We start from the raw sequence: 26,020 nt of genomic DNA, 5'->3' as shown, positions 1-26,020 counted from the left end.
GCAGCTCCCTGCCCAGATTTGGTTAGCAGAATCAGTTGGTTTTGCTGCAGAGTTCTGCCTTGAAGAAATGGAGAGGTTAGGTCCATTTGTGCGTTCTCTATAGGCAAAAGGTATTTGTCAAGTTCAGTGGCATAAAAGAGATGTCATGGAAAATGATAGCGCTGACAGTTATTCACTGAGGAAGGCAGTAAACCTTTATGGATTCTCTGATACCTGTGAGTAACACACACTGGCTTTCCCCTCTGGGCTACTGGTGCCTTTAGGATGCAAAGCAAGATGTTACTAAAGGAATACCTGGGTTTACTGAAAGAAACTACCACTGACTCTGTAGAACTTATTCAAAACTCACTGGCAATAAAACAGTGTTGTGACTTGCGCCAAAAGCTTGTGCAGGGAGAAACTGGTGCAGAATGCATGTGAGAAGGAACAGTATACTTGCAGGGACATCAGTTGCAAAGAGAAAGTGCAAGTTTGGACAGGGAGATTAATTCCCTGTGTGCCTTTGTCCTTGCGAATGCCTCTGTCTGTTAGCCAGCAGGTGGTATCCTCATGCTGTTTGTCTCATCCCTAAGCTTTGCAGGGTATGACCTGTGTGAAGCACCTGCCTCTGTTTACAGCCTAGGCTCTTGCATAATAACAAAGTTATTCATTAAGTCATAATGACAAAGTCCTTCGTAACAACCGATATGGCTTGTTATGTGTGATATGTTTGGTAGGTTTGCATGAGTTCACATAACATCCTTTTTCAAGGAACCCAAAAGCGGCTCCAATCCTCAAGTAACTTCTCCCGTGGTACAATACTCAGCATATACTGCTTGCTCTTATTTGGGCATCAGAGAAGGCTAGGATAGGTGACCCTCCAGTGTGGACCTCTTGGTTCAAAGGAATGCAAGGTTTAGCTCTCTATCCCTACACCATACACGTCAGATCTGCAATAGTCTGTTGCCCCCTTATGACATGGATTCCCAGATTGGAGCTCATTTGACACTAAGGTTAATTTTCTTCAGCCAGTGGCAGGCTGATTTAAGTATCAGCTCATTACGATGGCATTCTAATTAAAGTCCCACAATAGCCTTTGACCCTTCAAAATGACTTGAGAGAGAAGCAGCAAATAAGGCGATAAGCTCAGATGCTGGCACACAGAAGGGAATATATCCTGCCTGACGTTTGTGGGTGTCAACTTCAGTGTTATCAGATTGTCCTCTGGGAAGGACTGGATTATTAGTATTTATCTCCCAGAGACAAATTCAGCAGCACTGATTCTTTTGCTTCAAAGGGAGTTGTACCCTCTTCTTGCCAGGAATGGATTTAGTTCTCTGCCTTCCTTTCCAAGGCGTATTTTGTGTGCTTTCTCTTTGAGAAGAGTTGATCGCTTTCCATGCTGTGTGAAAGATCAGGTCTTTACCAGGTTGTGGGAATTATTCCAGTCTTGAGCAGGCAGAAGAGCTGATGGTCTTTTTTATCTCAGGGGTTGTAAATGGACAAAAAATGACCCAGAAAAATAGGTATTTTTATAGTACACGTGTCTGCATCCACATCCTATAAAAATTCTTTTCTTTGTGTCCCATATGATATAGCCTTTGAAAAAAAGCAAAGCTGTGGCAGCCATCCTAAGTGTAAACATAAAAGACTCCTGCACAGTAATATGGTTATCCAAAGCAGTTTCTTTCAGCAAAGCTGTTTTAGAAAAATGAACTTAACAAATCTTAGCTGAGAGTCCTCTCTACCAAATCACTTTTGCTAGTTCTTCTGTGCACCTTGAATCCTGCCATTCCCTTTACACCTTACCAGGGGTTCCTAGCTTTCTAGTTCTCCACTTCCTTCCTTCTCCTGTCTTTTAATAGCTTTCACCCTCTCCCACATCATTGTGTCCTCAAAGCTTTTGGGGAATAATATATCCTTTTTTCTAACTTTGGCTCCGGTTTTCATACATTGTGAGGAAGAAGAGGAAAAGGCGAGGTGAAGTGACTGAGAAATGGAAACTTTGCAAGTGCCTATGGATCAGACTTCTTGCTAGATCTTGGTAGCTTGACATGATGCAGCTGCTTTATATAAGAGTCAGGCACTCTTAGCACACTTGGTGGACAGTAGTTTCTTCTGCAGTGAGGATCTTTCCCATATCTTACAGCTCACTCAGTTACTTACTGTGTGGGCTGTAGGCTGAGCACAAGACAACAGCTCTGAGACTGAAGGTACTAATTAGAAGGCAAGCCAATGTGGGAGGAGAGGGCTAGGATGGGGAAGTGTCTGCCCTAATGGAATGAAGAAATCACGGTATTTTGGCACTGAAGAAGGCTGGAGCATACTATCCATTTGAATTGGAGAGCAGTGTCAGTCAGATGATAGTATCCTTTTCCTGTATTTAACAGAGCTGGTACGTCTGAGGATGTCCCTGGGTATGCTAGGTCCATGGCTAAAACCCTGGAAGGCCAATGAATGAAATCTCCTGGTTTCCCATTGAGTAGGAAGGTAGGTTTGCCCTCCATGGAAAAGAAGGAGAAACAAAACTGAGAGAAAAGGAATGGTTTATGCAAGGCATCATACCAAGTCAGTGGCAAAGCCACTACCTGCGATTATACTTCAGGCTTGACCCAGGATTCATCAAAATCATTTAACCTTTGCTAGGAGTCAGATCTGGTTGGATTTTGTGTGTGGTGCAAAATGTTGTTATCCTTAGAAAAAACAGATAATTGAAACAGAAACCTTGGGTGGAATTGTCCTCATGTCAATAAGATTTTGCCTGGAGGAGTTTCACATTTCCAGGATGAAATGCCTAGCCAAGCCAGAGAGGCTACACAGGCATAGCCAGTAATGTGGGAGCCAAGTTATTCAGCTGGGATTGGGGGTAGGGGGAAAGAATCCTACGGGAAGTTGTTCTGAATCAAATAGAGCAGAGGCTAGAAAAGGAGACGCTCATATTCCAGAGGAGTGACTGTAATCTAGAGTGATGTCTTTTGTATTTGGAGAAGAACCCCATTATCTCAATGTGGTCTTGGTTTAGTCTGGATGTGGAATGGGAATGATTTGTTAACAAGTGATGCAGGATGGAAAAATAGTTTTCTTCCTGCCCCTTCTAAGGACAAGCACTGAAGTTGTCCAAATTAAGTCTGCAAGGAGCCATAGGGCAGTACTGTTTCCATCTTTTTCAGAGGGAATAGTTGAGGAGTCAATTTCTTGTAATAATCAGGTACTTCAGCAGCATTTTCAGCCAGCATTTAATCCTATAATTATTTGCTTTTGTGTGTGTATAGTGTCATGTCTTCCATCCCCTCCTTTACACGCATACATGCATGCATGCATGCACACACTTGTTCCTATCTCCATCATCTTGAACTAAATTAGAGAAAATACTTCATTACAGAGACTTTCAGCCAGGAGGGAGGGCCCCAAGGAACTTATTTTCATACAAATTTGTTATGTACAAGGTTGATCAGATCACAGACAACTTGAACTATCTTTGTACCCCCAGGAAAATTCCTTTCATAAATATAAATGATGTGACACTCCATAGAAAAGAGAGAAAGAGAGAGTGTGAAAAAGAGAAAAGTAAGCAAAAAGAGGAAGGGGGAAGGGGAGGAAGAGGAAGAAAGAATCTGTGCACTGATGGAAAGGAGAATGTAGACAGTTGCAGAGCTCCTGGGTCTTGAGTGCAGGAGATGAGCTGTTAGAGCTCTTGTGCCTGCCCTCCTCCTCCTCTCATGGTGTAGCATTCCTGTTGAACAGCAAGCTGTTGCAAGGTGCCAGAGGGAGAGAATGATGCATTAAGTACAGTTTGAAATTATAATAACTGTTTCTATGGCAACAAGAAAATGCCCTCCATAGCTTTTATTTGTGTTTTGAGGAAGGAGGCATGAAGTGAAGGTTTGTAAATAGAGGGCAGTGGGCTGAGATGCGAGCAGGGGGCTTTGTGGCACCCCTCCCATAGTGCTGGCCCATTAAGCCTAGTCTCCCCACCTGAGGCACGCATGGCTTCCTCTGGTCTGTTGGGTCCAGGTTTCTCTAGGCTTGCTCCAGCAGTCAGTTGCAACTTTGACTTTTAACTTGCCTGGAATCTGATAGAGAGCAAGAGTGTGTGCTTTTCCAGGTTCCTCGTTACTGAGCTTCTCGAAAGTTGTCACCTGTAGGCCACAAGGCTGAATATTGTGTCCTCCTTTCACAAGGGAGTGCAGGAGTCACTTTGGCTTGTTTCTCTGTGGGATTCCCCCATCTTGCTCCATCAGAAGGAGCCCAGTCCTGACCCTGCAGGGATCTCCCTGGTAGAAGTAATAAGCCTGGAGGGCAAATTAATCCCCACTTTCATATAATATTAATCCTCCATTCACAGAGATTCGCTGGGCAGAAAGATGCGCTGTAACTGTAACCACTTTGGCTTCCCCTCTCCAGCATGCACAGAGACGCCCATCTATTATTAAAATCCCTATTAGTTGTGGTGAGATTGTACCACTCCCTCTCACTGTAGCTGCTGAGTATTATCTAATTGTTTTTTATTATTACACCATCGCTGGGAGCATGTGGAGCTCAAATGCACATTTGCTGAAACATTTGCATTCCCTCATCCTTGTTGGGGATGCTTTTAGACCATTTAAGGTTTTGTCAGGAGGATTAAAAAGGAGAGTGTGAGAAAAAAAAGGCTAAGGGAGATAGTTCCCAGGCTGGGAAGGATGTGGAGAAGAGGACACAAAAGGCGGGTCCAGGAGATTTAGTTTGGCTGGATGTGAAATGAGGAGCCTGTAGTCAAACTCCACTGATGCTCTGACTCACCTGAGCTTTGTCTACTGCTCTTGGAAAGAGAGGAAAGCAAAATACACATGAAGGCATGCGCCTGCTCAAAGGATACACTTTTTGGTGCTGTCAAGTTCACAGAGTCTGAGAAGCTTCAGTTAATTCCTGTGTTAGTTACCTTTTATCTTTGAGCAAACAGCTTTCCCTTTCTCCCTGCTCCTCCTCTCTTCCCTCCACACCAACCCCATTCCTCCACTGGTTCATCCTTTGTATGCTTAACTAAATCTAAAAAATGACTGATTTCCTGGGCTGTTAGAGGAGAGCATCATGGAGAAACAGAAGAGAAAATACTTGTTAATAGCTGGGAGGTGGAGCTGAAACAAAATTTAGGGGAGGAACCTCTTCTAAAGCACCCTTGGGTCTCTCCAACCTCCGTTTCTCTGCCTCACCAAGAGAGGCAGAAAGCAGCTGCCTGCTATGATCTGGAGAGGTCCTCCTCTGGACTCATCGTGATGGATGTCACCTGTGACTGCCCCAGGAGGGTCTGAGACAGGGGACTTGTTTCTCTGACTGGGTTATTGGGCTTCCCCTGCATGCCATGTGCTCCTTGTGTTTGTGAGGATGAGCCTTTCATGGGCTGCTGGCTCTTCTGTGTTGTCATGGGATGGGCCTCAGAGTAGCTGGACTGGATATTATTCAGGTTCCCCAACCTGCCGTTGTTACTCTGTGCTCCTTTGTGCATGTGGAGCTTTTTATCACATAACCTAGCGGTCTCAGCTGGGTGCTACAAATGCACAAAAAGAGTAATGGTCCTATAGTGTGGTGTGCACATCTCCAGCAGTGGTAGTCTCACCTGCTACCATGTTGCGCTGTGCTTGGTTACTAGTAGTGTTCCTGCAGCTCCATCTGGATGTGTGAGGTGTGCACATAGCGATGTGCTAGCTCTGTGACTAATGATATTTGGGTGATGGGATACCACACAGATTCAAAGGTGTTTCAGTGCTGGGAGCTGCCATGAGGCATCTGGTGAGATTTTCAAATACTCCCAAGTTTTGTAGGCACCTCTCTCTTTTTAAAATGTGTGGATGTTAGGGAACAGAGCTTGGTGAAACATTTTTGAAAATCTCTCTGCACCTTTCATCTCCTAAGCGCTTTTACACGTTTGGGCCCTGAGTGCTTAGCAATTGGTAAAGATAAGATTTTCTGTGAAGTGTGACGTGACCGCCTTCTTCATGTGAGCTGTCTAACCAGGAAAGTGTAACAGTCTGACACATGTGCTCCACACGGCCATTAACCAAGCCGTAAAGCAGCATAGCCACTTGCTCAATTCAGACTGAAGCGTTCTAGTTTTTGTGGTCACTGATCAAATGAAATTGTTTGTTATGGATGGGTAGCGTGGTATATGTTCTCAATTTCATTCATTCATTTTGCAGGCATTGGCTACTGAGGACCAAGCAAAGGCCGTTTAGGGAGGGTTTCCAGTTGTTCAAGCAGGGCAGTTTAACTCTGTATTTTGATAGTTTTACAGTGTCCTGGAACAGGCACTCACACCAAGGTTATGTGCTTATGAAAGCAAAAGAGTGTTTTGCAGGGATTCAGACCCAGCGAGACACTCAGTGACTCCCCACATAGGCTGTAAAAAGGCTCTCTCTTACTTGCTTTATGCAGGATGACAGGGCACACTCTCACCAGGAACTTTGGCAGGGTTCCTCAGTCATTTTTCTTCCCTTCACGCAGCCTCCTACTGAGTGTACTGGGTAAACAGGTTTTTCTCTTTCCTTTCTGGAAGGGGCTATTTCAGACCACTCTGCTCTGTCTGTCAGTGTTTCACTTCAGTGCACAGAGAATGTTATTCTTTGAGTAGTGCCTGTTGTTCTAATGGGATCCATTTAAAGTGAACTCTACTGTAATTTCATTTCCCTTAGGGAAAGGGGTGAAGTACTTTCTCCTTAGAGCTACATCCCTGCTACTTACTTTACATCTCTCTTGCAGAATCTGCAGCACACTAATTTTCTCTCCCAGATCACTGGAAAACCCAGGGAGCTGAGGGGCCCTGGAGGAGCTTTTGAGGATGCGCTCTTGCTCTGCACCACTTAACACAGCCTAAACCCCATCTCCTCTCCCTGGAGCGGCCTCAACCAAGGCACTCCGTCGTGTTCATTATTTGGTCTGAGATAGCTAGACCATGCAGTCTACAGTAGGCTGCACCTTGCATTCAGTTGGGAACCAGTGCTGGCACAGAAGCTTGCAGTTCCTTTCTCTAAAGAGCATATTGCCCAGTGTGTAATACCAAAGGGCTGTGGTTTAAATTGGGCTTTTTAGATTCAGGTTCCAGCACTGGCCTTTATTATCTCAAATCACTTGGGAGCTTTCCACCCCCAGTGAGTGTTCCTTCTGCCAGTGATATTGCCGCAGTTGTAATCAGCGGAGACACACTGTAGCTGTCAGGGCAGAAAGGAGTGGAGGCTGCTGACAGGGCTTTTTCCCAAGGGCCCCAAAGCACTGGAGTTCAGTTCCCCCTCAGTCTGAAATAGCCTCCATGTGTTGACCTTCTGGGTGTGGATATGTAGAGATATGTGTCTGTTTGCTGGGGCTTTCAGGGCATGCTGAGATGTATGGGTGGCCAGAGGAGGGAGTTGTTTTCCTCTCTCTGAACTGGTTGATGTTTTTCTGTTGTGTGAGTTGAGATATGTTGCTGGATTTGCTTTTGGTTAGCTCTGTTATTGTTTGTTGAATGGCTTAGGGTTTTGTATATAACATTTAAATAACAGGCCTGGGAAGGGTGTTCTTTTCTTGGCATATAAAAAGAAATCAAAATTGATGAGGTATTTTTCTCATGATTAGGGATCACACCTAAATCAAATGCTTTAGAACTCAGTCTCCTCCTATTCCCCTACCTCTCGCCCCTCTCCCTCTCCTACACGCATAGAAACTTCAGCTGTTTGGGAATGCAGTTGAGAATTTCCTGCTGTCTAGTAAGCATGAAGTAAACCTCTTTTCCTCCATCCTAAAAAAAAAACCCAAAACAAAAACAAACAATGTGGACCATATTCTAGGTTCTTGTGTCTATTCTGTAGCTAGCACTCTTCTCTAGTTACAGCGTAGGTATTCCTGAACTACCCTTAACCAGGCAGTTCCCCCACTCTACACAGAGGTCAAGGTCAGTGCAATGATAGCCAAGTCCCTTTGCTGGCAGTTCCCCGCAAGGAGTGATATTAACCTGCACGCCTCTCCAGCTCCTACTCCCTACAGCCTGTTATTAAACAAGGACAAGTGGGTAGCTTGTCTGTGTCTGTGTGTGAGAGCGCCACTCTGTCACCTGATGCATACAGATGGCTTATTAACCAATTAATTCATAGGACTAAATTGGTTAAATCAAACTAAATGACACCCAATTGCTGTACAAGGGTAGAAATGGATTGGAATAAGTGTTTCTTAAATGCCAGCCTCGTTGAGCAAAGGAATGATTAGTGGAGGGAGGAGGGGGCTTATGAAGGAGTGGGGAAGACAGCAGACACTGGCAGACAGCAAGAGCAGAACCATTCAGGGCATCACTTCCTAGTGAAGGAAGTGTCTGAGCCTGGTGGCTGTTTGTACTGCCAAGAAATCGGATCACTGTTTTTGCTGATGACATTTGAGGGGTGGGAATTCCACTAGAGACAGACCCAGTTATTGCCTTCAGTCTGCATCCCTGACAGCAGCAGGAGGAGGAGGAGGAGGAGGAAGAGGAGGCGGCTTCTCAGGTCCCTGACTTTCTTTGGAGCATGCACTTTCATTATTGTTAACTTGTCTCAAGAGTGAGAGTCTGATTTTCAGAAATGCAGTCTATCTTCTCCCTTGTCTGAGGTCCCTGGGAGCAGCTGATGTTCACCATCCTGGAAACTGTGGCTCTAAATCCTCTCTTTAACCAGGCCCCACGGAATGGGCAGAGAAGCTACATGCAGCAAGCAGTGTGCTTAGAGCACATGACTTCAGTGAAATCAGTTTGGATAGGGATGGTTGTGTTGTTTATTTCAGCACTGACAAGAATGATGTTCACATTTGTGTTCTGACCAAGTTTAGAAGGTCAGGATGCTAGGTTTGAGTGAACCATGTCAAAAGGATTTTGAGAAAGACCCTCATGGTCAACACCTCTCTTTTATCCAAGCCTGGATGATGCCTTTTTCTGACATATTCTATAGATCCGTGGAGAATGACCTTTACCCCTTCCAACAACATGGGTCAGTTCTGCTGAGCAAGCATCAGTGTGCCTCATGTGCACGTAAATAAGCAGATTGAAATGCATTAAAGATGGTAGATGAGCCATGAGCTATGGCTGCCTTAAATCCTAAACTGCCCCCTTCTCCATACCCATCAGGGTACCTGACCTGGAGTCCAAAGACTGAGATGGTTCAGATATTCATAGTCACTGAAAGGGTAGCCCTCTGTGCTTGCTGAAGTCTTAAATAATGTTCAGAGTAGGGTGCAGAGCTGAATAAGATTGGTCAGGAATGGTTGGCTGGCAACACAAGATTAGTCATTAAAAGGAAAAGTCAGCATAACATTGATCAACTCTACTCAAGCATATTAGCCACTGAAATCCCTCACTACACTTCGCTGCTGTTTTCCCTTAATTGTATGAGATCTTAGAACCTGAAATTTCCACTTGCAGGGAGAACTCAAAGACTGATCCTGCAGAAAGTATACAAAAAAGAAAGTACAGTTTTGAAGAGAGGATTCAAACACAGTTATTCAGAAGCCTTAATGCCTTTAATGAAGTTAGTTGTTCACACTGGGTTTTTGACACCCAAACAATCTTTGACCACTGAATTTAATAGGAACAGGATATCAAAACAGACTTCTGGAAAATATAGGAGCTCTAAACTAATACATCTTAAGTCTTCGGATAGGAAAAGCATGTACAGAAGGCACCCTGTGTGCACACGTCTTCTTGAGGGTCTGTGTCACCTGCAGCATTATCACCAGTTGCTAAGGGATGCTCCTCTCTAACATTTCCCATGGTGGCATTATCTATTTCTGTGTGTTATAGAAGACATTGCTCTTCTCTGTAAGAGAGCACCCCTTTCTTTTTTTTTCCACACCAAACTCTGACACTTTGCTCAGAGTTGTGATGTAGATAATGAACTTGATAGGAGTGATTGGATGACTGAGAGTGGGAGGTATTTCCCCTGATCCACATTTTTAAATTTAAGAACTACAAAGATATTAGAACCATAACTGGATTTAGAATAGTGGAGGGAGTGCAAAAGACAGAATAAGAAAGGCTGAGTTGTGCATCAAAAACTGCTCTAATGGAGTTTTATGTTATGGCTTGAATGTTTTCCCTGCCTCAAGGCTGTACAAGACCTTGTACCACCATATCAAAGCTTAAGTTGCTCATGTCACTATTTTTCTAGACTGATAAACTGAAGGAGATCTCCTGGCTGCTTCCTTTGGCAGGAGCTTCATCATCCTAGCCATGACTACAAGGAGAGGTCCAGGGCTCCCCTTAAGGTAGGAAGCTGGTCCATGTGGGCTCATGGGAAGTGTTGAGGCACAAATTCTTCCAGCAAGGCAGAAAGGCAGCTAGCATAATTTATGAACAGCTTATGGCAGTTTCCTTCTAACAGTGATCCTTGTTTGTTATGGCCCAGGGCAGACTCTTCTTTTGATCTTGTGGTCCCTTGGTAAATGCTGTCTCCCCTGGAGAGCACTGGAAAGCCATGCCCGCACACAGCACAGTGGCATGCCCTGGCTTGACAGAAGGGCAGGGTGTGCTGCCCAGGCAGGTTACAGCAGGAGCAGGGCTTGCTTCTGGGATGGGGACACCGCTTCCCCATGGCAGGCGAGCGCCTGAGGTTAGTGGTGGATTGGAACCATTTGGGGGGCAGTTGCGCTTGCTCTGTGTGGGGGAGGAGCAGCCTTTCTATAGTGGAGGCCTCCCTGCCACATAAAACAGCAATAGGGACAGTGTTTGTAGGAAGATAGCAGCAGGCAGAAGGAAGGGAAGAACACTTTAGTGTGGAGCAGGAATGGAAGGTATGTTTTAGGGGTTACCACCAGGGTTAAGTGGATAAAAGAATAAAAATATGCCTTAGCAGACCCTGCAAGGTCACACACACCCAGCAGCACACCTAGCAAGAAACAAACCCTCACAGCCCAAGAATGCATGCACGTACATGCACACACACTGAGCACATGCTGAAAGCATGTGCAGAGGTCTGGCACTTCCATTTGCACACCATTAATAAATTATACATAGACACAGGCTGAAGCATATGCATAAATGGAGTACAGCCTACTAAAAATGAAACCTGTGCATATGCAAAAGTGCCAAGAATATAAGTCACCAGCATGCTAATACTAGCTGTGGATAACCACTGAACAAACACATGCCTGACTATTATGTCAGTGTTAAAATTGCTCTTCAGTTCCTGCAGCAAGATAAAGTCTCCAAAGCCCATCATGCTGCAGCATCTTCTTCAAGGCTGCAGTATACAGAGTGTGTGTAAAATATTGAATCATTTGGGGCCTTTTCATCTTTTCTTTCTTCTTTTTTTTTTTTTTGAAAGAAAAATAGGATTTACACTTTGTCCAGTGGCAGAACAAATGTTTTATGTCCTGGATCCATGACCACTGCTCTAGAGCATTTGATACATATATTTTTGTCATCTTTTCTTTCTTTTTTTTTTTCTTAATATCATGCTACTGAAAAGGGTCAGATCAACAATTTGGGAGGGTAATTTTTTATTCTTAGAGCAGAGTGTGCTCCAGGAGCCAAAACCCAACAAACTTATCCAGCATCTCATTAACATTTATCCTGGAAAGAGTCCTTGCTTTCTCTTGGCCCTAATAGCCCTTGGTGTCCCTCTGGAAGCTGGCTGAGGAAGGGAATACTTATTTTTCATTAATTCCAGTGGTAGAATAGAATGAGAAATGAACTGAGACCCACCAAACTTATTTCATTCAGGTTGCCAAAGACCCCTTAGCTTAGTGAGGCACCCACAGACAGGTCAGGCCTCTGAAGTCTTCTGCATTGGATCATAATTTTCCTCCCCTCAACCCTCTACCCAATGTACCTGCTTCCTGGAGGCTCACAGTCATGATCGTCAGCTCACTGACTAAATGTATTGCTTCATGGGCTGTATTGTGCTTTAGATAGTAACAGCTTTTTATGGTTTCACAGTGTCCCTTTTAGGGGAGGAGGATGGCCCTGTGGCTCAGGTTAGTTTAGCAGCTTGGTTTCTACACTGTGCCATGGCCTGACTGTGCAAGGATCACATTCCCTTCCCATGCCTCAGTTTCTTCATCCATATGGGAGCAATCATAGTGCTGACTCACCTCAGAAGGAGGTAGGAAGGCTGATTCATTAGTATTAGAAAGTGCTTTGAGGTCTCTGGATAGACAGATAAACCACTATTTTCAACTCCTTTGAGTTGATTTTTTTTTCCTCCTTTTTTTAATGATCTGGACTGCCTCTTGAAATCTGAAGCAAAAGCAGGTTGATCTCATCGCAGTCTTTGTTTTTACTTTTCATTAGCACAGCTCTGATAGCTTGGAGTTCTTGCATGGGCATGGAGAACATTCTTTGTTTCTATAGTCTGGAATAGAACCACTCCAAACAAAAAGCAGCAAGCCAGGATAATAAGAGGAGAGAAACTTTCAATTAAAAAGAAAGAAGAAAAGAAAGAATTCTCTTTTGTTCAAAAAATGGAAGAGCTGAGGAACCCATTGGTGTTTGTTCGTGTAGTTAGATAGGTCTGTTATTGCCAGTCTGAGACAAACCTCAAAAGGTTTCTAAGTCCAGATAAGCAACCATAAGTTTTTATGGTTCTCTGATCATAAGGTAACCCTAAGATCTTTGGGCTGAGCTTCTCATATCACATTCAGAGATTTAGCTTAGACACCTGTATAGTCACATTTCCCTAAAGCCATTCTCCATTTACGTCAGTGAGCCTGAGTTGGTAGCACTCACGTGAAGAAATGAGTGTTGAGTTTGTAGATGGACACATCAGCCTATCCTTGCTTTTGTCATTAAGATGTGTAGCATAAATACTCTTAGATCTGCTTGTCCGCAGGTTGAGTGAGACTAAGCAGATTTAGGAAGGTCCAAGCAAGTGCAAGAAAATGTAGTACGTAAAATTTTGTGGATGTCTTGATAATCTTCCTCCTTCCCCCACCACAAGCTTGCTGAGGAGAGTGAAATCTTTTGGGCAAGCAAAGTCAAGATTCAGCTATAGGGGGAAGTGCAGTTCCTACAACTTACCTACATTTCACTGAGGAGGTGGGAAAGAGAAGGAAGGAGTTGGAAAACTGGAGGATTGAAATGCAGAAGAAATCAGCAGCCACTGGGTCCAGTGATCTCCTGTTAATCTCTACTGAATGCTCAGGTCTCCTGAAAGCGTGTCCTCAGAGATGGCAGGGAGCATTTAAAATGTCTCAGCAAGATCAAATCTCTCAGGCTAGGAGCTTTCTTTAATTCTTCAATGTTGTGATGCAAAAAAAGAAAAGGACTGTCTAACTGGCTTATGTTCTTTCTCCCTTTTCCCTCCTTGTCTTTGAAAGATCTAGCAGGACTCGGTTGTAAAATCATGTCGAAACAATGAGATGTACAATCAGAGTGAATGTCTACATGTTCACCCCCTTACTTTGAGCATTATGTTGTTGTTGTTCTTGTTATTTGTCTATGACCTTTAGCAAACAAGGTGTTTTGACCTTAAACACGAAAGTTTGCAGTAAAATAGGGCGAGGGAAACCACCGTTTTATGCTAACCAACCTGTTTGGTCTGAAAATGACTTTCAACATGATTTCACATCTGTGAGGAGAGCATTTAGGAAAGAAAAGATGGAAGTATTTAACATTTTTGCTCAAGTCAAAGATAAAGAAATTCTGACTTTTTTACTGGAAATTGCTTACTAGTGCATGCTTGCTTTGTGATACCTTTGGAGCACATCATATTTTCTTAAAGCACTGGCTGATTCCAGGGACTAATAGGAGGTTTCAGTTGCAAGGAAGAGCAGAAAGATTGCTTTGTGGCTAAGGTGCAAGAGGTCTAGATTCTGCTCTCTGCAGTATCACACACTTTGTTCGTGACCTTGGGAAAGGTATAGTAGTGTTTTTGTAGTTGGATTTCCCCATTTGTGAGCTGGAGAGAATGCAACTACCATATTAGTGATGTTGTGAGGATAAGCCTAGTCAAATCTGTGAAATGCTTCAGTGTCATCAGGGCCATAGACACGATTGCTAGAACATGCTGATAATAATTCTTCCTGAATTCGTCTCAACTGAGTATCAGGGGATAAGTATCTGTATAACAAGCCCGACTGTGCATTGTAGTAGTTGCAATTTTGTTAGGGCTTGGTGTAAGAAGTACCTCTCCTGCAGCAGATAAGGCTAACTGCAGTTTAGGGAGGAGGGCCCTGGTGCACTGGCCCTCACAAGTCACTGAGCTTTCTGGTGTGGATTTTTAATATTAGCTCACTGACTGCATCATTTACACTAGGGAGGTTTTAAACACTGTTTTTATTGGGCAACATCTGACAGTGTTTAATGAAGAATTAAAGAACCAGGGTGTTTTGTATTGTGCTTTCGGGAAAAAATGTCCCTGTTGGAGTGCTGAGTAGCAGCAGCAGAGATGGGTGTCAAGTTTGTGGTCTTGTTGCTCAGCTTTTGGGTGTGCAGGATGGAGGAGTGTAAATAAGCACATCCAGTCCATTGTTGTGGTGCAAAGACTGTGGGGGGGTCACAGCTACACACTGTGTGGCTACAACAAGCAGAAGAGAGGTACAGTGACCAGCCACACTATGAATACAGAATCAGAAAGTATGTGGGGACTATTTCAAACACAGTTGAGTTTTTGCTATCTATAATTCTTCCTGAACTCACAATATTATCCCTTCATAGCCCTTCAGCAGAACTTGCCTCTCTCCCAGTTTCCAGCTGAATGGGCACTGGAGAACAGCGAGGCAGCTGACATGCACTGAGCCCTGTCCTTTCTTTCTCCCTGCACTCCTGCTCTCGCTGCCTGCTTTGTCTGTGTATGGCCTTCCCTTGCATGCTGGCTATGAGCTCTCTTAGGTCTTTTTTTCGCTTCACCTGCATACCCTGCACAGCGCAATCAGGGCCCGCCCTCTGTTTGGATCTGAGGAGATAATGAGAGTTTCTGCCTGCATTTCCATATAGTCTGTAGATTGCAATGGTGTTTCATCAGCAGCATGCAAAGGCACTATTCCCAAGTTAGTGTTATCACCTGGAGTCCTCATCTGAAGCTGTTGCTAGACTGATCTGTCATAGTTCTTTTGTTTGTGCCCATAATGGAAATGTCTTAGTATCTGCCAATTATTAGAAAAAAAGAGGCAGCCATAATCTCCTCTATCTTCCTCTCTCTCTGTGTGTCTCTCTCTTTTTTTTCCCCTCTCTCCCATGGGACAGAAGTAAATAAAATGCTTGATAAAATTTAAGCTTTATGTCTGTGAGAGAGATACTTATTGTGGAGAGCTGGGTTGAAGAAATAAGATTTGCATAGATATGGATGGATAAAAGGAAGAAGAGATTGGGAAAATAAATGCTTGAATGCTGAATAACTGAAAATGTATGGAGCCAAATGTATGCCTGGGAAAACTCCATTGACTTCAACTGAGTTATACTCACTTGCACCAACACAATGCTTAGCCCGTTGTTTTGATTTTAAACCTTATTGCTCATTTTGGCTATTAACTCCCCATTTGTTTCATTTGAGGATATTCTTTCACATTAGGATGTGAGAAGAGAATAAGTGTTTGGTGTCCCCTAGGTATTTTATTACCCCAGTGTTTCAGTAGTGTTCAGCATAGTTGATGGTAGGGTGATACTCTCCTAGAGACTTTGGACAAGGAAAATACACATTGCCAGTAACATTTATAATTTGAGATCTGCTATGAGGAAGACAGTGCTGAAAAGCAGCCATGGTATTGTGAGACTGGGTTCCAGACAAACAGTACTAGATCCCAGGGGTCCTGAACTTCATGGCCAGCCTCATCTTGAGGAGGACTGAACTGCAGGCTGGAGCCAAAGATTCAGACTTGACCAGGTGGCTCCCTCTTCACTGCAGTGTCTGAATTTTTGAATCTTATCTGGGACCATGGTGAAAAGACCCTGACAATGGCTTCTCTTCAGGACGTTTCACCTCTTTCACATTGTAAGTGGTACTCCATAAGCTGGGAGGCCTGGAAATGGAGGATTGAATTGGATATGATATTCCTCTAATTCAGAAACCCAGCTATCATGATGGCTAGTAGCAGATGCATCAGAGGAAAGGATCAAGGTGACAAATTTGGATAATCTGATCCCCATTTTAGATCTCATCCTAATCTGTGAGAGTTAGGGGTTAGTTTCCTTCCGGAAGTACAAGCTTTAACGGGCCTTCAGAAGTGTTGCTGTCATTTGTTGTGATAATTCTGGATGTTGTAATAGGTCTCTATCCAGCCCCTTTTGGAATGCTGCGGGAGTCTTTCTTTCAATTATTTCCTTTAGCTTCGAGTCCCAAAGTCTAATATGTGTGAGGGGAAAAAATTAAGAAAAAAGTTATCCTAGCACCTTTGAATTCAGCTTTTCATTTTGCTGAATACCTTCTTAGTCCTTGTTTCTCAAGCTTGGACAAAAGTCTAGGCTGATGAAGAAAGGTAGCTACCCACTTTTCATGTGCATAGCTGCTTTGGAGAGAGAGTCTATGGAAAGCATATCTGATCTCTACAGGCCAAACCGAAACTTAAGAAGTGAACAAATCGGGACATTTATTCCACCTGATTGCTGATGTTTTGTGGCCATCTCTTTGATGCCCATACCCAAATAGAAAGCAGGTTTGTTCTGTCTCAGCCCATTTCTGGGCTGCCCCTTGTGCAGACTTTCCACATGATAAATGGGCTAATTAATTTACAGGGCAGAAAGGGAAAAGAAAAAAAAAAGCGGGGAGAGGAGGGGGACTAGATAAATTAACAAATTGAAATGTCATTTCCAGCCTGCAGCTGGACTCCGCTGCTTCTCCTCACTGTCTCTTTCTGTCTCTCCCTCTTTTTTTTTTCTTTTAGCCTTTTGTATTTTGATTTGGTTATAAAAGCCAGGATGTAATTGGAACTGACATCGGAATCAAACAGTGTGACCTTGTCAGGTTTCTTCCAGGCTGGCGACACAATCCACTTGGGCTGAGGAGAATGAAAGAGGAAGAAGTGTGTGTGTGTGTGTGGGGGGGGGGGGGGGGGTGAGAGAGCACACCAGCACGGAGAGTCCCCAGACAACTAGGCTGCTTGTGTGTGTGTTTTTGAAGGTTTCTCTGCTGCGTGTCTCATGCTGCCTTTTATTTATTTAATTTTTACCCAAAGCAGCCCAAGTGTTTTGGCAGGCAAGGCAAGCAGCTCAGGGAGATGGAGCAGGACCTAGGGGATGACAGCAGAGCAGAGCACATCTTGGGGCATTTTCTTTGGAGAATGTAAATCTGCTGTGGGAACCCGAGTGACAGGATTTGCATGCTCAAGAGAGTGGGGCCAGCTTGAAGGAGCTGAGACAACAAGGGCCCTGGGTGTCTTTACCTTCTTGACCTGACTGGAGCTAAAAGCAGCAGTCTGTTCTGCCAGCCTCAGCAGGTCTGGCTCTACCAGTGCTCCCCACTTCTGCCTTGTAGCAGTACCCCTTCCAGCCTAGAAAACTCCTTTCATTTGTGAGCTGGGAGCTTGTTGGAGCTCAGACCTCCTTGACAAAGTTTGGTGTATTGGCTTTCTCTGGCTTGTCTGCACAGAAACGCGCATGTGTCCTCTCTTGTGCCTTGCACTGGGAAGCATGGCAGTGCTCCAGTGCAAAGACTGCCACAGGTGCACCGCCAGTCCCCCTCAGGCAGGTGTTAGTTCAGCCCTTGCACACCCCAGGTTTTGAAGCATGAGGATCTCACAATGAGCTCGTGGCACAAAAAACAGCAAGGAATAAATCTCCACTAAATCTGCTCTGTCTTTGGTGCACTTGCAGTCAGCCAGGTCTGTGGTATTAGTTTCACAAACCGGAGCAGGAATAAGGATGAAAGCAAGACGGTGATGAAATGGAGAGAGGAAGCGTAAAGTCAAGAGTCAGAGGGGAAGCTGGTGAGTGTGGGAAAGAGCACAGCTGAGTGGGTTTTCCACACTTCAAAATTTATCTTGGAGAGGAAAGCTGCAAAGTTTTGACCCCAACGCAGATCCCCAGGCCCTCTTTCTACCTCTCCAAGTGCACTAGTGATTGTAGCTTTTTTACATTATCAGGTTGCCTGGGCTCAGCAGTTCTTCAACTGCATGGTGGCTGCAGCTTGTTCACTGCCTTTCACTGCCACAGGACAGTATAAACTCATGATGAAGTTGGGTTTGGAGGGAACAGTGATGTGTGAGATCAGTATAGTCTGTGTAATATCCTCTTGTCCCTCATCCACTCTGTCTGTATACTGCATGATCATCAGATCACTCTAGGTTTATACAGATACTGTCAAGGTAAAAATAAATACATATATTTATAAGGCTGTATTTCATTGTTCTAATATAAATGTAGGAGAGAGAAAGTGAGCAAATGGAGCTTCCATTGGAGAGTAGGGGAGGAAGCTTGAGTCAGCAGAAGCAAAGCAGGAGGATGGTAATGGTTTATGTAGGCCTTGATTCTGCCTCATTGATGGCAGTGATTTGTGAGATTGTTCAGATGAATAATACAGTTTAATTCAGTTGCTTCTTTGCAGTCTTAAGCCAAATCCCAATGTAATTTTGAGATACTTCCGGTTCATGGTGTGATAGTGTTTTATTTTGGGAATAATTCAAAGGTGATACTGTGCTCATTCACAGTAATAGCAAAAATTCCATTATTCCATTAATTTTAGTTGGATCCGAATTGGGCCCTTTAATGAACAGAAGCATGTTTAAACTATTATGTGCTCTTCCCTGTTAATTCTGCTTTGCTGTGATGTTTTTTTCCAGTTAGCACAGATTCTTCAATTGGCCTTTTCTTTCTTTTCTGTTTCTAGTCAACTACCACTTTCAGATCCTCAGATGCTAGCATCTTGCTGCGGGTTTGGGCTACACACCAAGGGCTCTCATGGGTAAATGCTTGTGAAAATCAGTTTCATTCCCCTGAAGGAGCTATCTTTGAAGTCAAGAGAACACCTTCCTACCATTAATATCCATGTAATTGGTCAGTGAGAGCTGTTACCCTATGCAAAACTCTACCTCCTCTCCCCTTGCATGAAGCATTTGGTGGTAAATAGTGCAAACTGTGTTTTTATGAATATTAGATCAAAATTTTCAGCGTATTTGCTTTGGCTTAACTTAATATCACTTCAGCATCCTCCCTCTGCATATATTTGACCAATTCCATTTTACTGGGGAAAAAAATGGAGGAAGAAAAGAATTTCAGTGTTGAGGCCATATTTTTAGAAATTGAATTTTAGAAATTCTACTGAGAATATTCAACTGGAAGGATTTGTGCATTCATCCAGCCTTAGCAATTGTTAGAGAGAATCAGTCTCCAAGTCCCTTGAACCCTGCTTTCACCTATCAGAACGGGCAGCACCTGATTTCTAAGAGGAAGGTAGAGGAACCACTGTGGTAAGTAGATAACATCACATATTTATCAATAACAGTGATTAGCTTAGTCTTTAAGGCTTGAGGTAATACAGTTCATCTTATCAGCATAGGCTGCTGTATTTTTGAATAGTTTAGTTGCCCATGGAAATATGTAATTCCTCACTTCATTTCGCTAAATTTTAGGGTTTAATATAATGTGGCAGTGAGTTCCCCTGCCTAAGTTCAGTGTTCTGTTAAAAAAAAAAAATCTCTGTAGTAAATTTGTAATCACCACCTTTCAGCTTCATTTACTGCTCATTTTCTCTTGTATTATAAAAAAGAGAAAACAGAAGTTCTTCACCTCCATTCTCTGTATCATTCACTATTTTATAGACTGTTATCGCACCTCCTCTTATTTGTCTTCGCTTTGATATAAACTGCCCCCCTCTTCATTCTCGCTCCAGGTATGTGTTTTTTCCATGCCTGTTATCATTCTTGCCACCTTTCTAAAGAGGAAACTGAAATAATACATTGTGACTTATCTGGCCAGTAGTCAAGCCATCTGAAATTTCAGACTTCACCTTAGAGGGGGGAAAAATTGGGGGGAAAAATCCATCAGATAAATTGGAAAAACAAATACATTTATTGAACTCACCATCTGGTACTGCACATTCCACCAGCAGAAAAAAACAAGCTAAATTCAACAAATCAATTATTCATTGTGAATTATTCACTAGCTTCTATTCCAAACACTGCCAAGATGTGTTTGTTTATTTTTATTTGGAGCTTAAAAAAATCCATGGAAACATTGCTCTTTGTCTTAGTGTTCGTGTACAAAGTGTAAACCTGTACTTCTGTTTTGAATGCCTTTATTTAATCAAAGAAAAGGCAACAGAAAAAGAACGAACAAAAGCAAAGTTCTCAGAAGAGAAAATAGTGTGTGTCTGTAAAGTGCCATTTCACTGTCTTACAAAATGGTAGCTCTTCCTGGTTCCTGGGAACACATTTGCGTAGAAATACAAATGTGAAAAACATAGAAAGCAAGATCTTATCTATCTATATTAATATAGCACCTGATACAGAGAGGTTTTGCTCCATAATTAAAGGAAATACTTATCTCCAGCAGTTCTTTTGGGGCACTTCTTTGCCTGCACTTGGCTTTTTTTGTGGGACTAAAACAGGTGAATCGGGTCTTATTGAAAAGGACTTTTAATAAACCAGGGCTACTACAGGTCAGGTTTAGTTGCATTAGCTACCTGGGGAGGAGAGGAGGGGAGAAGAAAGCATTTGAGCAAACAATGGAGGGATATCATGGGTCAAGGAGAATCAGTGGCGTCCACAGCAGAGCTGATCAGGAGCTTCTGCACGGCCGGGGAGGGTCGCCCCAGTGCTGATGGCTTTGGGCTGGCCCCACAGGCTCAGCTCAAGCCTCTTTCTGTGTTGGTCTCTCTTCATGGCTGCCACTTCTACTGGGGCACTTCAGCAGGGACCTGAATGTAATACAAGGCAATGCTAATTTATGATTTGTTCTCTGGTTCGCGAGCTTTATAGGGAAAACTACATTTGAGGAGCTGGAAGAGCTGGGCAGCTTGATAAAATGGTTAAGTCTGAGAAGTCAGCTGCAGCGAACAGGCAAGAGCTGGTCATTTATGGCCCTGTTCTGGATGCTCTATTGGAAAGCACAGTAATAAAGGAACCTTTCTCTCTTCCTTCCAGTTTTTGTGTCCAGGCTCAGTTACACCTAGCAACTAATTAAGCTGCTAATTAAATATTGGCTGAAGGGCAGTCAGATAAGTGCGGTTTTAGTAGGAAACCAAAGCAAATAAAGGGGCAGTATGCGTTATACTTTATATTGATTGTAATCTCCTCCAATATAGGGTGCTGGGTGCCTGGCCTTAGAATACAAACAGTTGGGGCAAACAGAGCATTTTTCCACATGTTAACACAATGCCATGTACACAGCCTGGCTCCTTTGGCTGCTGCTGCATTTGGAGACCAACAGTAACGCTAAGGCAAACAAAAATCCTTTTGCAGGTGCTGATCTTGGCATCCCACTGCAGGATTTATGTTGTCTCATGTGAGATGTTCAGTTCCGACTTTATGGGGGTGTTGCACCAGGGACCCCCAATGTCTTCACCAAGGAATGAAATTATGTTATTCATTCACTGGTATATTTTCAACAGTGTGGCACAAGATCTCGTTTGGCTATGTAATTTATTATATAAAATTTTGCTCTGATTTCTTCTATTAAAAAAAAAAAAAGGACTTGGTTTTGGGTGCAATCCTTATGCTCCTATCTACTTGATCAGTGCCTGGCTGGTCATCAATTTTATGCCTGCAATTAAATTGCGGACACAAAATGTTCCACCGTTAAGCCGTGGACAAAAATGCTGCTGTCCCAAAATGCACCTGGAGAAAAAACAGGAATTCTTTTTGGTAAAGTAGTCCTATTTGTAGTGCTTGCTACCTTTTTAAAACTGTGTCCCAGATTTCAGGAGCTAAGGTTAGAAGATTCAAGAGTGGTATCTCCCATGTGCTGATGCCCTCAACTGCCAGGTTGCTGTGCTGAACAGTTTCCTCTGCTAGAGATCTCTGCTGCTTCTTGTGAGCCTGATGCAAATATATATTCAAAATTAAAAGAAAAGGGAGAGAATGTAATATTGAAATGGATAACCCACAAGGTTAAAAACAACAAAAAAAAAACAAGAAGCCCAACAAAGAGGGAAAGATTAGGAACTTTTTTTTTTCCCCTTAGAAAAAAACCTCTTTAATCTTGTGATTTGCCTGGCTCCAGTCCAAGTGTTGCTCCTCTTCAGCTCCTTACTTTCTGGCTTTGTTGTTCCTCCCTTCTCTGATTTGCCTGTCCCCATTGCCTTGCTGCAGATTTGCCTAGGCCAGGCTATGGAAATGCGCTGACTTTTGACAGGACAGCATGTGCATTGTAGAGTGAGCCCTGGCAAGTGGGCACTGCTCCAGCAGCAGGTGTTATGCTCAATGAGCAGGAATGCAAGTCGCGGTGTGTGTGGGAGGCACAATGAATCCTCAGTGCTGTTCACTTGGTGTTTACAGGGGCTGCCGCTTCTCCCAGCAAGCAATGCCTGGAGCATTGTCAAGAGCAGGGGGCTGTGTAACATTAGGGATGGTGGCAGCAGCTGGAGACGTTGGTGCAGTTCAGAGGAGGTTAGGCAGAAACAGAGACAAGGAACAGCTGAGAGAGGAGACTCAGAGGAGACATTAAGAAGATACACAGTGGTCCTGTGTCCTCAAGGATGGAGCATCTGAAATGGCATCAGCTGAATCAGAGGGGATTATGGGACTGATCAGTTTTGTCTGGGGAATAGCCATGGGGAGCAGTGTTTGGAGAAGTTCTGGGCTTCGTGGGTATACAGGTAATGGGAAGGTACCTGAAATCTTTCTCGACCTCATGGCTGACAAAGCGGGAATAAGGCTGTAGAAACTGAGGGAATGCAGAGATCTTCTACACCTGGAAGCTGGAAGTACAGCAGAAGAAATGTTTGTGAGGGGAGGATTCCAGTTTCTTTGGGAGTTCTTTGGGGGGCTTAAAATTAGTTCTAGCAATGCACAAGGCTGCCAGTATTTTTCAGAAACCATCAGAGACATTGTTCTCTAAGATACAGAGGAGTTTTGTTGGCCTTTACAAGTGATTTATTCTGACAGTTATTGTATGTTCAACAATAAATTAAGTTAAAATAGGCTAATAACACATATTCAGTGATGCTTTAACAGCTCAGTAATGAATAAGAATTTCCTTTCTGACCTCACTCTCCTTCTCAAGTAAACAGACAGTGGCACGTAAGTCAAGCAAACACAGGATCCTCAAGCAGAAAGGATAGATAGGGAGGGAGAGAGGTAGGGCTGAAACAAATGCTTCTCCAATTACGGATGTGTACATCAAACTGGTAACAGAGGACAGAGAAGATCATTGGGGGCTTCAATACTAGCAGCAATGCAAAGTTTTCTCCTACTAAAGAGCGTGCACTATGAGAAACTGCACTTTCAGCACTTGGAACCTTCTCTGGAAATGTCAAAAATGCAGCAGTTGACTTTCTTTCCCAAAACCCATTGCAACATCTCACAGCTCTCAAGGATCCCATTGCCTGTCAAGGGTACCCCTTTCTCACCAAGCTGCTGTGCCTCAGGCAGGCAGTTGGCAGTGTAATCTAGCACAAGGCTGCATCAGGGCACAGTTACCGAGGGATATTTGCACTGCTAGATCAGCTTGTAGGGTAGAAGGGACACCAAGAGGTCATGTTGTCCATGTCTCTGCCCTCAGGCAGAACCAGCTAAGCTGGTGTTATTCTAACCAACCTAATGTCTTTCTGTGGCTGGATAACTGGCCTTATTGATAGGCTACAAGCAGCAGATATCCTACTTTGATAAGGCTTTTGACACTCTCATGGCATTCCCATAAGTCCATTGGAGAAGGCTAGCTGAAATACGAAAGGGTGGTTGCAATGTTAATTGTGTTCAGACAGTCCTTACCGATGGCTCCCTGTCAAAATGGAAGGTGCTTGCAGTGGCCTCTTGCAAGGGTCAGTCCCAGGCCAGTTATTGTTCAATATTTTCTTTAATGAGCTGGATGATAAGATAGCAAGAAGCTTACTATGCTTGTGGGGTTGCAAGCACACTTGTGGACAGGGCGAGAACTCATCTGATCCCTAACAAAATGGATGGATTGCCTGAAAAAGTTATGCCTGACATTCAGGAGGAACATATGTAAGGCACTGCAGTTTGGCAGGACTAATGGAGTGTGTGTGTATGGGCCAGGAAATGACAGGTTAGGGAGCAATCCTGTGGAAGAACACACTGGACTTAATGTGTAATGTAAACCCAGAAATTGCCAGGTGGGAGCAGAGATGTATTTATTTGATCTTCCTCGGCTTCCCCATCTCTGCCCCCCAAGCAGCCAGGGCATTTGCTGACATCTCGTGGTCCCGTCTGCTTGACATCCTTGGAGTCTGGACTGGAGTCTCTGCTACAGCTAGCAATCATTCACACGGACAGCTAAAAGTGAGTTACAGAACGTCAGCTAGTGATCCTGGGGTGAATCACAGACTCTAACTCTTCCTGTGTCTCAGCTGTGTGGGCGCATGGGGCATGGTTTTATGTCTCCTCAGCTCAGACCACACAGAAGCTGGAAACCCTGGTGCCACTAGTGTACCTGCGGTATCAGGGAAAGAGGGACCTAAACAGGTGGAAGAATCAGACAGAAGACAGCAGATCAAACCAACATACTGTAAAAATGATCCGCTGAAGCATGGTAACACTGCAGGGGCTGCTTTTCCATCAGGAATGGCTTAGAGCATCCCCAGCAGAGAGCCCGTTGCATTCACCTGTTCTAATTCCTGCTGAGGCAGCACAGATGAAAGCATAATTTGTAGCGCTTGAGAGGCTGCAAGTAATACGCCCATCACCACCTCCTTTCCTCCTCTCTTTGACTGCCTTCACTCCCCCACTTGCCATGGCCTATTTTCTTGTAAACAAGGTGGTGTCTGTTTTTTTAAAAAAATGGCAATTGTTTTTAGACCTGGAAGGATAATTCGCAGTGATTCACTCGCTGTGTGCATTGCTGCGGTTTTGCATCATCTATTACAACTACCTGTGAGTTGAGGGCAGTTGCCTTGACTTTACTCAAGGAATGTTTGTTTACTGATTTTTTCTTTTTGTGTTTGTGGGTTTTGTCTTGTTTTTTTACTCATAAGCAGTTCAGCAGCAAGGACCAGAGGTTTGCCATTGGATCTACTTTAACTGTAATTGATTACACTCTCTTGTCTTGTTTTCATGATTTGCTGAGGCTATCTCCTGTAGCCAGAGGGAATTATGAAGAAACCAGTGGGCCTTCACCCTCTCTTGAAGAGGAATCAATTTATGAAAAGGGAATAGATAAGAACTAGATTGCTTAGAACATATTTAAAACTTTTTTCCCCCAAGCTTTTCTTAAAGCATCACTCCTAGGAAGTTCAGGCAGCGGTACAGCTCATTGACTGGGTGAGAGTTTAAAGGTAATCTTTGCTTGTACAATTACATAAAGTGATTGTGTGTGCCTGAATATTTTACCTACAGTTAGGCATGTGCAACTGACTTGTTTAATCGCTTTGGAGCTGTAGCTGTAGGAAGAGATTTTGGGAAACCTTCCTCTTTGCTGTGACAAGTAGTATCCAATATAAAGTACAATTTCTGGTGCAAATATGTAGATGTGTTTGAGCTTATTCTTTGTTCTCTGCCATTAGCAGTACCTGGGTTGGCAAGCTTAAAATGGCTTTTCTCCAACATTTAATGGGAGTAGCTCCCAATTGCTGAATGTGTGCAGAAAACAAAAGCAAAAGAGAGAGGGTTTGATGGTCAAGCAACTATCTTTTAACTGGGGAAAATTCTCATGCGATACAGATTCTGTAACTTTCCCAACTCTGGTTATGATACATTTTAAAATCCATACTGCTGTGAAGTAGAAATTATAGCCAATTAAACAAGAGTACTAAACAGAGTGTGTCCCCAAATTTTCCCTTTTTGTATTTGTTGAACTGCACAATTATTTTGAGTGTTGCATATTCATAAACTGCATTTGAAACCAGCCAGTCTTCTGGTTTATGTATCTAGTTAGAATATTAGCATATATTTCAGTAGCTTATTTCATTTCATTGATCCAAAAGTTCTTTACAGAAGACATATGATATTCATATCTGTACTGAAGCGCAGCCACCTCTGAGATGGTGTTTAACAGTAGAATTTCCTCTCACCGTATCGGCTAAACCAA

This window comes from Apteryx mantelli, chromosome 1 (genome assembly GCF_036417845.1).
Source record: "Apteryx mantelli isolate bAptMan1 chromosome 1, bAptMan1.hap1, whole genome shotgun sequence".
In the NCBI taxonomy this organism is placed as follows: Eukaryota; Metazoa; Chordata; class Aves; order Apterygiformes; family Apterygidae; genus Apteryx; species Apteryx mantelli.
The sequence above is the reverse complement of the archived record's forward strand: the minus strand, read 5'-3'. Positions refer to the sequence as shown.